Below are 12304 nucleotides of genomic sequence, written 5' to 3'. Positions count from 1 at the left end.
GGTTACGCTGCTGGTCAAGCATCTGCTTAGCAGATTTGTCGCAGCATATATGGATTTGTCTGAACACAGCGACGACTCGGAGTAACTGAACGGAATTGAACTGTTTTCGAACCGTGTTCGTTTTTTCCTACTTTCCATATGGAACTGGTGTAAAAGCTCTCGACAAGGTTGATTCCATATGCAGGAAGTATAAGCCATACGCTTTACCTGTGGACACTCAAAGGCCTTCTCGAAATCTGGTATATGCCAATACCAACATTGTTTTCTTTTTGTTGCTGAGATCAGTTCTTAAATGAGCCAATGTGTTGCTTGATGGTTTGGCACAGTTGTTCATTTGTGACTGGAAGGCTCACGGTGGTATTGCCTTCAATACTGACTGTGCCTACATGATCTTCACCAGTCAGTCATAGCGAATTTCACTAATTTCTAGTTTGGGTACAAAGCCTGATTTTAAAAGCAATCCCTCACCTCAAGGTGACCGTGGCCCCCATGTTCTGGTCTCCTCCTCGAGTTGACCTCAGTGCTGGTCTCCGTCGACCGAGGTGATGATCTCCGATGACTTAGGTGATGATCTCCGATGACCTTGGTGCTGGTCTGCGTCGACCATGGTGCTGTTCTCCGTCGACCTTGGTGCTGGTCTGCGTCGAACTTTGTGCTGGTCTCCGATGATCTTGGTGCTGGTCTCCATCGAGCGGTGCCGACGTCCCCCTGGCGTGGAAGTTTTGATACGTAATTATTATTGTCACTTTTCCTTTGAGGGTTTTTTTTCATACTTTTTATTTAATTTCTGTATATATCTGCTTACTTATTTTCTTCATCTATTTTAATTTTAATTTTATTTTCACTGCATTTCGTTTGTATACAAACTTTTTTCTTTTTCATTTGTTTATTTTCTATTTGTTTATTTATTTACTCATTAATTCAATTATGTATCCATTTATTTGTTCATGCATATCTTTTAATTCTTCCTCAAGGCCTGACTAAGCACGTTTGGTTACGCTGCTGGTCAAGCATCTGCTTAGCAGATTTGTCGCAGCATATATGGATTTGTCTGAACACAGCGACGACTCGGAGTAACTGAACGGAATTGAACTGTTTTCGAACCGTGTTCGTTTTTTCCTACTTTCCATATGGAACTGGTGTAAAAGCTCTCGACAAGGTTGATTCCATATGCAGGAAGTATAAGCCATACGCTTTACCTGTGGACACTCAAAGGCCTTCTCGAAATCTGGTATATGCCAATACCAACATTGTTTTCTTTTTGTTGCTGAGATCAGTTCTTAAATGAGCCAATGTGTTGCTTGATGGTTTGGCACAGTTGTTCATTTGTGACTGGAAGGCTCACGGTGGTATTGCCTTCAATACTGACTGTGCCTACATGATCTTCACCAGTCAGTCATAGCGAATTTCACTAATTTCTAGTATGGTTACAAAGTCTGATTTTAAAAGCAATCCCTCACCTCAAGGTGACCGTGGCCCCCATGTTCTGGTCTCCTCCTCGAGTTGACCTCGGTGCTGGTCTCCGTCGACCTAGGCGATGATCTCCGATGACCTAGGTGCTGATATCCGATGACCTCGGTGCTGGTCTCATTCGACCTAGGCGATGATCTCCGATGACCTAGGTGCTGATATCCGTCGACCATGGTGCTGATCTCCGATGACCTTGGTGCTGGTCTGCGTCGACCATGGTGCTGTTCTCCGTCGACCTTGGTGCTGGTCTGCGTCGAACTTGGTGCTGGTCTCCGATGACCTTGGTGCTGGTCTCCGTCGACCGGTGCCGATGTCCCCCTGGCGTGGAAGTTTTGATACGCAATTATTATTGTCACTATTCCTTTGAGGGTTTTTTTCATACTTTTTATTTAATTTCTGTATATATCTGCTTACTTATTTTCTTCATCTATTTTAATTTTAATTTTATTTTCACTGCATTTTGTTTGTATACAAACTTTTTTCTTTTTCATTTGTTTATGTTCTATTTGTTTATTTATTTACTCATTAATTCAATTATGTATCCATTTATTTGTTTATGCATATCTTTTAATTCTTCCTCAAGGCCTGACTAAGCACGTTTGGTTACGCTGCTGGTCAAGCATCTGCTTAGCAGATTTGTCGCAGCATATATGGATTTGTCTGAACACAGCGACGACTCGGAGGAACTGAACGGAATTTTAACTGTTTTCGAACCGTTTTCGTTCTTTCCTACTTTCCATATGGAACTGGTGTAAAAGCTCTCGACAAGGTTGATTCCATATGCAGGAAGTATAAGCCATACGCATTACCTGTGGACACTAACAAAGGCCTTCTCGAAATCTGGTATATGCCAATACCAACATTGTTTTCTTTTTGTAGCTGAGATCAGATCTTAAATGAGCCAAGTGTTGCTTGATGGTTTGGCACAGTTGTTCATTTGTGACTGGAAGGCTCACGGTGGTATTGCCTTCAATACTGACTGTGCCTACATGATCTTCACCAGTCAGTCATAGCGAATTTCACTAATTTCTAGTTTGGGTACAAAGTCTGATTTTAAAAGCAATCCCTCACCTCAAGGCGACCGTGGCCCCCATGTTCTGGTCTCCTCCTCGCGTTGACCTCGGTGCTGGTCTCCGTCGACCTAGGTGATGATCTCCGATGACCTAGGTGCTGATCTCCGATGACATAGGTGCTGATCTCCGTCGACCATGGTGCTGATCTCCGATGACCTTGGTGCTGGTCTGCGTCGACCATGGTGCTGTTCTCCGTCGACCTTGGTGCTGGTCTGCATCGAACTTGGTGTTGGTCTCTGATGACCTTGGTGCTGGTCTCCGTCGACCGGTGCCGATGTCCCCCTGGCGTGGAAGTTTTGATACGCAATTATTATTGTCACTATTCCTTTGAGGGTTTTTTTCATACTTTTTATTTAATTTCTGTATATATCTGCTTACTTATTTTCTTCATCTATTTTAATTTTAATTTTATTTTCACTGCATTTTGTTTGTATACAAACTTTTTTCTTTTTCATTTGTTTATGTTCTATTTGTTTATTTATTTACTCATTAATTCAATTATGTATCCATTTATTTGTTTATGCATATCTTTTAATTCTTCCTCAAGGCCTGACTCAGCACGTTTGGTTATGCTGCTGGTCAAGCAGCTGCTTAGCAGATTTGTCGCAGCATATATGGATTTGTCTGAACACAGCGACGACTTGGAGTAACTGAACGGAATTGAACTGTTTTCGAACCGTGTTCGTTTTTTCCTACTTTCCATATGGAACTGGTGTAAAAGCTCTCGACAAGGTTGATTCCATATGCAGGAAGTATAAGCCATACGCTTTACCTGTGGACACTATCAAAGGCCTTCTCGAAATCTGGTATATGCCAATACCAACATTGTTTTCTTTTTGTAGCTGAGATCAGTTCTTAAATGAGCCAATGTGTTGCTTGATGGTTTGGCACAGTTGTTCATTTGTGACTGGAAGGCTCACGGTGGTATTGCCTTCAATACTGACTGTGCCTACATGATCTTCACCAGTCAGTCATAGCGAATTTCACTAATTTCTAGTTTGGGTACAAAGTCTGATTTTAAAAGCAATCCCTCACCTCAAGGTGACCGTGGCCCCCATGTTCTGGTCTCCTCCTCGAGTTGACCTCGGTGCTGGTCTCCGTCGACCTAGGTGATGATCTCCGATGACCTAGGTGCTGATATCCGTCGACCATGGTGCTGATCTCCGATGACCTTGGTGCTGGTCTGCGTCGACCATGGTGCTGTTCTCCATCGACCTTGGTGCTGGTCTGCGTCGAACTTGGTGCTGGTCTCCGATGACCTTGGTGCTGGTCTCCGTCGACCGGTGCCGATGTCCCCCTGGCGTGGAAGTTTTGATACGTAATTATTATTGTCACTATTCCTTTGAGGGTTTTTTTCATACTTTTTATTTAATTTCTGTATATATCTGCTTACTTATTTTCTTCATCTATTTTCATTTTAATTTTATTTTCACTGCATTTTGTTTGTATACAAACTTTTTTCTTTTTCATTTGTTTATGTTCTATTTGTTTATTTATTTACTCATTAATTCAATTATGTATCCATTTATTTGTTTATGCATATCTTTTAATTCTTCCTCAAGGCCTGACTAAGCACGTTTGGTTACGCTGCTGGTCAAGCATCTGCTTAGCAGATTTGTCGCAGCATATATGGATTTGTCTGAACACAGCGACGACTTGGAGTAACTGAACGGAATTGAACTGTTTTCGAACCGTGTTCGTTTTTTCCTACTTTCCATATGGAACTGGTGTAAAAGCTCTCGACAAGGTTGATTCCATATGCAGGAAGTATAAGCCATACGCTTTACCTGTGGACACTATCAAAGGCCTTCTCGAAATCTGGTATATGCCAATACCAACATTGTTTTCTTTTTGTAGCTGAGATCAGTTCTTAAATGAGCCAATGTGTTGCTTGATGGTTTGGCACAGTTGTTCATTTGTGACTGGAAGGCTCACGGTGGTATTGCCTTCAATACTGACTGTGCCTACATGATCTTCACCAGTCAGTCATAGCGAATTTCACTAATTTCTAGTTTGGGTACAAAGTCTGATTTTAAAAGCAATCCCTCACCTCAAGGTGACCGTGGCCCCCATGTTCTGGTCTCCTCCTTGAGTTGACCTCGGTGCTGGTCTCCGTCGACCTAGGTGATGATCTCCGATGACCTAGGTGCTGATATCCGTCGACCATGGTGCTGATCTCCGATGACCTTGGTGCTGGTCTGCGTCGACCATGGTGCTGTTCTCCGTCGACCTTGGTGCTGGTCTGCGTCGAACTTGGTGCTGGTCTCCGATGACCTTGGTGCTGGTCTCCGTCGACCGGTGCCGATGTCCCCCTGGCGTGGAAGTTTTGATACGTAATTATTATTGTCACTATTCCTTTGAGGGTTTTTTTCATACTTTTTATATAATTTCTGTATATATCTGCATACTTATTTTCTTCATCTATTTTCATTTTAATTTTATTTTCACTGCATTTTGTTTGTATAGAAACTTTTTTCTTTTTCATTTGTTTATGTTCTATTTGTTTATTTATTTACTCATTAATTCAATTATGTATCCATTTATTTGTTTATGCATATCTTTTAATTCTTCCTCAAGGCCTGACTAAGCACGTTTGGTTACGCTGCTGGTCAAGCATCTGCTTAGCAGATTTGTCGCAGCATATATGGATTTGTCTGAACACAGCGACGACTCGGAGGAACTGAACGGAATTGAACTGTTTTCGAACCGTTTTCGTTCTTTCCTACTTTCCATATGGAACTGGTGTAAAAGCTCTCGACAAGGTTGATTTCATATGCAGGAAGTATAAGCCATACGCATTACCTGTGGACACTAACAAAGGCCTTCTCGAAATCTGGTATATGCCAATACCATCATTGTTTTCTTTTTGTAGCTGTGATCAGATCTTAAATGAGCCAATGTGTTGCTTGATGGTTTGGCACAGTTGTTCATTTGTGACTGGAAGGCTCACGTTGGTATTGCCTTCAATACTGACTGTGCCTACATGATCTTCACCAGTCAGTCATAGCGAATTTCACTCATTTCTAGTTTGGGTACAAAGTCTGATTTTAAAAGCAATCCCTCACCTCAAGGCGACCGTGGCCCCCATGTTCTGGTCTCCTCCTCGCGTTGACCTCGGTGCTGGTCTCCGTCGACCTAGGTGATGATCTCCGATGACCTAGGTGATGATCTCTGATGACCTAGGTGATGATCTCCGATGACCTTGGTGCTGGTCTGCGCCGACCATGGTGCTGTTCTCCGTCGACCTTGGTACTGGTCCGCGTCGAACTTTGTGCTGGTCTCCGATGACCTTGGTGCTGGTCTCCGTCGACCGGTGCCGATGTCCCCCTGGCGTGGAAGTTTTCATACGCAATTATTATTGTCACTATTCCTTTGAGGGTTTTTTTCATACTTTTTATTTAATTTCTGTATATATCTGCTTACTTATTTTCTTCATCTATTTTAATTTTAATTTTATTTTCACTGCATTTTGTTTGTATACAAACTTTTTTCTTTTTCATTTGTTTATGTTCTATTTGTTTATTTATTTACTCATTAATTCAATTATGTATCCATTTATTTGTTTATGCATATCTTTTAATTCTTCCTCAAGGCCTGACTAAGCACGCCATGAGCGTGCCTGCATCAGACGTGGACAACGCCCTTCCTAGATCTTCGTCAGCGAAGCCAGGCCATGATGATGATGAATTCAATTATGTATCCATTTATTTGTTTATGCATATCTTTTAATTCTTCCTCAAGGCCTGACTAAGCACGTTTGGTTACGCTGCTGGTCAAGCATCTGCTTAGCAGATTTGTCACAGCATATATGGATTTGTCTGAACACAGCGACGACTCGGAGGAACTGAACGGAATTGAACTGTTTTCGAACCGTTTTCGTTCTTTCCTACTTTCCATATGGAAGTGGTGTAAAAGCTCTCGACAAGGTTGATTCCATATGCAGGAAGTATAAGCCATACGCATTACCTGTGGACACTAACAAAGGCCTTCTCGAAATCTGGTATATGCCAATACCATCATTGTTTTCTTTTTGTAGCTGTGATCAGATCTTAAATGAGCCAATGTGTTGCTTGATGGTTTGGCACAGTTGTTCATTTGTGACTGGAAGGCTCACGTTGGTATTGCCTTCAATACTGACTGTGCCTACATGATCTTCACCAGTCAGTCATAGCGAATTTCACTCATTTCTAGTTTGGGTACAAAGTCTGATTTTAAAAGCAATCCCTCACCTCAAGGCGACCGTGGCCCCCATGTTCTGGTCTCCTCCTCGCGTTGACCTCGGTGCTGGTCTCCGTCGACCTAGGTGATGATCTCCGATGACCTAGGTGATGATCTCTGATGACCTAGGTGATGATCTCCGATGACCTTGGTGCTGGTCTGCGCCGACCATGGTGCTGTTCTCCGTCGACCTTGGTACTGGTCCGCGTCGAACTTTGTGCTGGTCTCCGATGACCTTGGTGCTGGTCTCCGTCGACCGGTGCCGATGTCCCCCTGGCGTGGAAGTTTTCATACGCAATTATTATTGTCACTATTCCTTTGAGGGTTTTTTTCATACTTTTTATTTAATTTCTGTATATATCTGCTTACTTATTTTCTTCATCTATTTTAATTTTAATTTTATTTTCACTGCATTTTGTTTGCATACAAACTGTTTTCTTTTTTATTTGTTTACTTTCTATTTGTTTATATATTTACTCATTAATTCAATTATGTATCCATTTATTTGTTTATGCATATCTTTTAAATCTTCCTCAAGGCCTGACTAAGCACGTTTGGTTACGCTGCTGGTCAAGCATCTGCTTAGCAGATTTGTCGCAGCATATATGGATTTGTCTGAACACAGCGACGACTCGCAGTAACTGAACGGAATTGAACTGTTTTCGAACCGTGTTCGTTCTTTCCGACTTTCTATATGGAACTGGTGTAAAAGCTCTCGACAAGGTTGATTCCATATGCAGGAAGTATAAGCCATACGCATTACCTGTGGACACTATCAAAGGCCTTCTCGAAATCTGGTATATGCCAATACCAACATTGTTTTCTTTTTGTTGCTGAGATCAGATCTTAAATGAGCCAATGTGTTGCTTGATGGTTTGGCACAGTTGTTTATTTGTGACTGGAAGGCTCACGGTGGTATTGCCTTCAATACTGACTGTGCCTACATTATCTTCACCAGTCAGTCACAGCGAATTTCACTAATTTCTAGTTTGGGTACAAAGTCTGATTTTAAAAGCAATCCCTCACCTCAAGGCGACCGTGGCCCCCATGTTCTGGTCTCCTCCTCGCGTTCACCTCGGTGCTGGTCTCCGTCGACCTAGGTGATGATCTCCGATGACCTAGGTGATGATCTCTGATGACCTTGGTGCTGGTGTGCGTCGACCATGGTGCTGGTCTGCGTCGATCATGGTGCTGTTCTCTGTCGACCTTGGTGCTGGTCTGCGTCGAACTTGGTGCTGGTCTCCGATGATCTTGGTGCTGGTCTCCATCGACCGGTGCCGATGTCCCCCTGGCGTGGAAGTTTTGATACGTAATTGTTATTGTCACTTTCCCTTTGAGGGTTTTTTTTTCATACTTTTTATTTAATTTCTGTATATATCTGCTTACTTATTTTCTTCATCTATTTTAATTTTAATTTTATTTTCACTGCATTTTGTTTGTATACAAACTTTTTTCTTTTTCATTTGTTTATTTTCTATTTGTTTATGTATTTACTCATTAATTCAATTATGTATCCATTTATTTATTTGTTTATGCATATCTTTTAATTCTTCCTCAAGGCCTGACTAAGCACGTTTGGTTACGCTGCTGGTCAAGCATCTGCTTAGCAGATTTGTCGCAGCATATATGGATTTGTCTGAACACAGCGACGACTCGGAGTAACTGAACGGAATTGAACTGTTTTCGAACCGTTTTCGTTCTTTCCTACTTTCCATATGGAACTGGTGTAAAAGCTCTCGACAAGGTTGATTCCATATGCAGGAAGTATAATCCATACGCATTACCTGTGGACAATATCAAAGGCCTTCTCGAAATCTGGTATATGCCAATACCAACATTGTTTTCTTTTTGTAGCTGAGATCAGATCTTAAATGAGCCAATGTGTTGCTTGATGGTTTGGCACAGTTGTTCATTTGTGACTGGAAGGCTCACGGTGGTATTGCCTTCAATACTGACTGTGCCTACATGATCTTCACCAGTCAGTCATAGCGAATTTCACTCATTTCTAGTTTGGGTACAAAGTCTGATTTTTAAAGGAATCCCTCACCTCAAGGCGACCGTGGCCCCCATGTACTAGTCTCCTCCTCGCGTTGACCTCGGTGCTGGTCTCGGTCGACCTAGGTGATGATCTCCGATGACCTAGGTGCTGATCTCCGATGACCTAGGTGTTGATCTCCGTCGACCATGGTGATGATCTCCGATGACCTTGGTGCTGGTCTGCGTCGACCATGGTGCTGTTCTCCGTCGACCTTGTTGCTGGTCTTCGTCGAACTTGGTGCTGGTCTCACGATGACCTTGGTGCTGGTCTCCGTCGACCGGTGCCGATGTCCCCCTGGCGTGGAAGTTTTGATACGTAATTATTATTGTCACTATTCCTTTGAGGGTTTTTTTTCATACTTTTTATTTAATTTCTGTATATATCTGCTTACTTATTTTCTTCATCTATTTTAATTTTAATTTTATTTTCACTGCATTTTGTTTGTATACAAACTTTTTTTCTTTTTCATTTGTTTATTTTCTATTTGTTTATTTATTTACTCATTAATTCAATTATGTATCCATTTATTTGTTTATGCATATCTTTTAATTCTTCCTCAAGGCCTGACTAAGCACGTTTGGTTACGCTGCTGGTCAAGCATCTGCTTAGCAGATTTGTCGCAGCATATATGGATTCGTCTGAACACAGCGACGACTCTGAGTAACTGAACGAAATTGAACTGTTTTCGAACCGTGTTCGTTCTTTCCTACTTTCCATATGGAACTGGTGTAAAAGCTCTCGACAAGGTTGATTCCATATGCAGGAAGTATAAGCCATACGCATTACCTGTGGACACTATCAAAGGCCTTCTCGAAATCTGGTATATGCCAATACCAACATTGTTTTCTTTTTGTAGCTGAGATCAGATCTTAAATGAGCCAATGTGTTGATGGTTTGGCACAGTTGTTCATTTGTGACTGGAAGGCTCACGGTGGTATTGCCTTCAATACTGGCTGTGCCTACATGATCTTCACCAGTCAGTCATAGCGAATTTCACTAATTTCTAGTTTGGGTACAAAGTCTGATTTTAAAAGCAATCCCTCACCTCAAGGCGACCGTGGCCCCCATGTTCTGGTCTCCTCCTCGCGTTGACCTCGGTGCTGGTCTCCGTCGACCTAGGTGATGATCTCCGATGACCTACGTGCTGATCTCCGATGACCTAGGTGCTGATCTCCGACGAGCATGGTGCTGACCTCCGATGACCTTGGTGCTGGTCTGCGTCGACCATGGTGCTGTTCTCCGTCGACCTTGGTGCTGGTCTGCGTCGAACTTGGTGCTGGTCTCCGATGACCTTGGTGCTGGTCTCCATCCACTGGTGCCGATGTCCCCCTGGCGTGGAAATTTTGATACACAATTATTATTGTCACTATTCCTTTGAGGGTTTTTTTCATACTTTTTATTTAATTTCTGTATATATCTGCTTACTTATTTTCTTCATCTATTTTCATTTTAATTTTATTTTCACTGCATTTTGTTTGTATAGAACCTTTTTTCTTTTTCATTTGTTTATTTTCTATTCGTTTATTTATTTACTCATTAATTCAATTATGTATCCATTTATTTGTTTATGCATATCTTTTAATTCTTCCTCAAGGCCTGACTAACCACGTTTGGTTACGTTGCTGGTCAAGCATCTGCTTAGCAGATTTGTCACAGGATATATGGATTTGTCTGAACACAGCGACGACTCGGAGTAACTGAACGGAATTGAACTGTTTTCGAACCGTGTTCGTTCTTTCCGACTTTCTATATGGAACTGGTGTAAAAGCTCTCGACAAGGTTGATTCCATATGCAGGAAGTATAAGCCATACGCTTTACCTGTGGACACTATCAAAGGCCTTCTCGAAATCTGGTATATGCCAATACCAACACTGTTTTCTTTTTGTAGCTGAGATCAGATCTTAAATGAGCCAATGTGTTGCTTGATGGTTTGGCACAGTTGTTCATTTGTGACTGGAAGGCTCATGGTGGTATTGCCTTCAATACTGACTGTGCCTACATGATCTTCACCAGTCAGTCATAGCGAATTTCACTCATTTCTAGTTTGGGTACAAAGTCTGATTTTAAAAGCAATCCCTCACCTCAAGGCGACCGTGGCCCCCATGTTCTGGTCTCCTCCTCGCGTTGACCTCGGTGCTGGTCTCCGTCGACCTAGGTGATTATCTCCGATGACCTAGGTGCTGATCTCCTTCGACCATGGTGCTGATCTCCGATGACCTTGGTGCTGGTCTGCGTCGACCATGGTGCTGTTCTCCGTCGACCTTGGTGCTGGTCTGCGTCGAACTTGGTGCTGGTCTCCGATGACCTTGGTGCTGGTCTCCGTCCACCGGTGCCGATGTCCCCCTGGCGTGGAAGTTTTGATACACATTTATTATTGTCACTATTCCTTTGAGGGTTTTTTTCATACTTTTTATTTAATTTCTGTATATATCTGCTTACTTATTTTCTTCATCTATTTTCATTTTAATTTTATTTTCACTGCATTTTGTTTGTATAGAAACTTTTTTCTTTTTCATTTGTTTATTTTCTATTCGTTTATTTATTTACTCATTAATTCAATTATGTATCCATTTATTTGTTTATGCATATCTTTTAATTCTTCCTCAAGGCCTGACTAAGCACGTTTGGTTACGCTGCTGGTCAAGCATCTGCTTAGCAGATTTGTCGCAGCATATATGGATTCGTCTGAACACAGCGACGACTCGGAGTAACTGAACGGAATTGAACTGTTTTCGAACCGTGTTCGTTTTTTCCTACTTTCCATATGGAACTGGTGTAAAAGCTCTCGACAAGGTTGATTCCATATGCAGGAAGTATAAGCCATACGCTTTACCTGTGGACACTATCAAAGGCCTTCTCGAAATCTGGTATATGCCAATACCAACATTGTTTTCTTTTTGTAGCTGAGATCAGATCTTAAATGAGCCAATGTGTTGCTTGATGGTTTGGCACAGTTGTTCATTTGTGACTGGAAGGCTCACGGTGGTATTGCCTTCAATACTGACTGTGCCTACATGATCTTCACCAGTCAGTCATAGCGAATTTCACTCATTTCTAGTTTGGGTACAAAGTCTGATTTTAAAAGCAATCCCTCACCTCAAGGCGACCGTGGCCCCCATGTTCTAGTCTCCTCCTCGAGTTGACCTCGGTGCTGGTCTCCGTCGACCTAGGCGATGATCTCCGATGACCTAGGTGCTGATATCCGTCGACCATGGTGCTGATCTCCGATGACCTTGGTGCTGGTCTGCGTCGACCATGGTGCTGTTCTCCGTCGACCTTGGTGCTGGTCTGCGTCGAACTTGGTGCTGGTCTCCGACGACCTTGGTGCTGGTCTCCGTCGACCGGTGCCGATGTCCCCCTGGCGTGGAAGTTTTGATACGCAATTATTATTGTCACTATTCCTTTGAGGGTTTTTTTCATACTTTTTATTTAATTTCTGTATATATCTGCTTACTTATTTTCTTCATCTATTTTAATTTTAATTTTATTTTCACTGCATTTTGT

Source organism: Babylonia areolata, chromosome 17 (genome assembly GCF_041734735.1).
Source record: "Babylonia areolata isolate BAREFJ2019XMU chromosome 17, ASM4173473v1, whole genome shotgun sequence".
NCBI classification, from domain to species: Eukaryota; Metazoa; Mollusca; class Gastropoda; order Neogastropoda; family Buccinidae; genus Babylonia; species Babylonia areolata.
Note: the sequence above shows the minus strand (reverse complement) of the source record.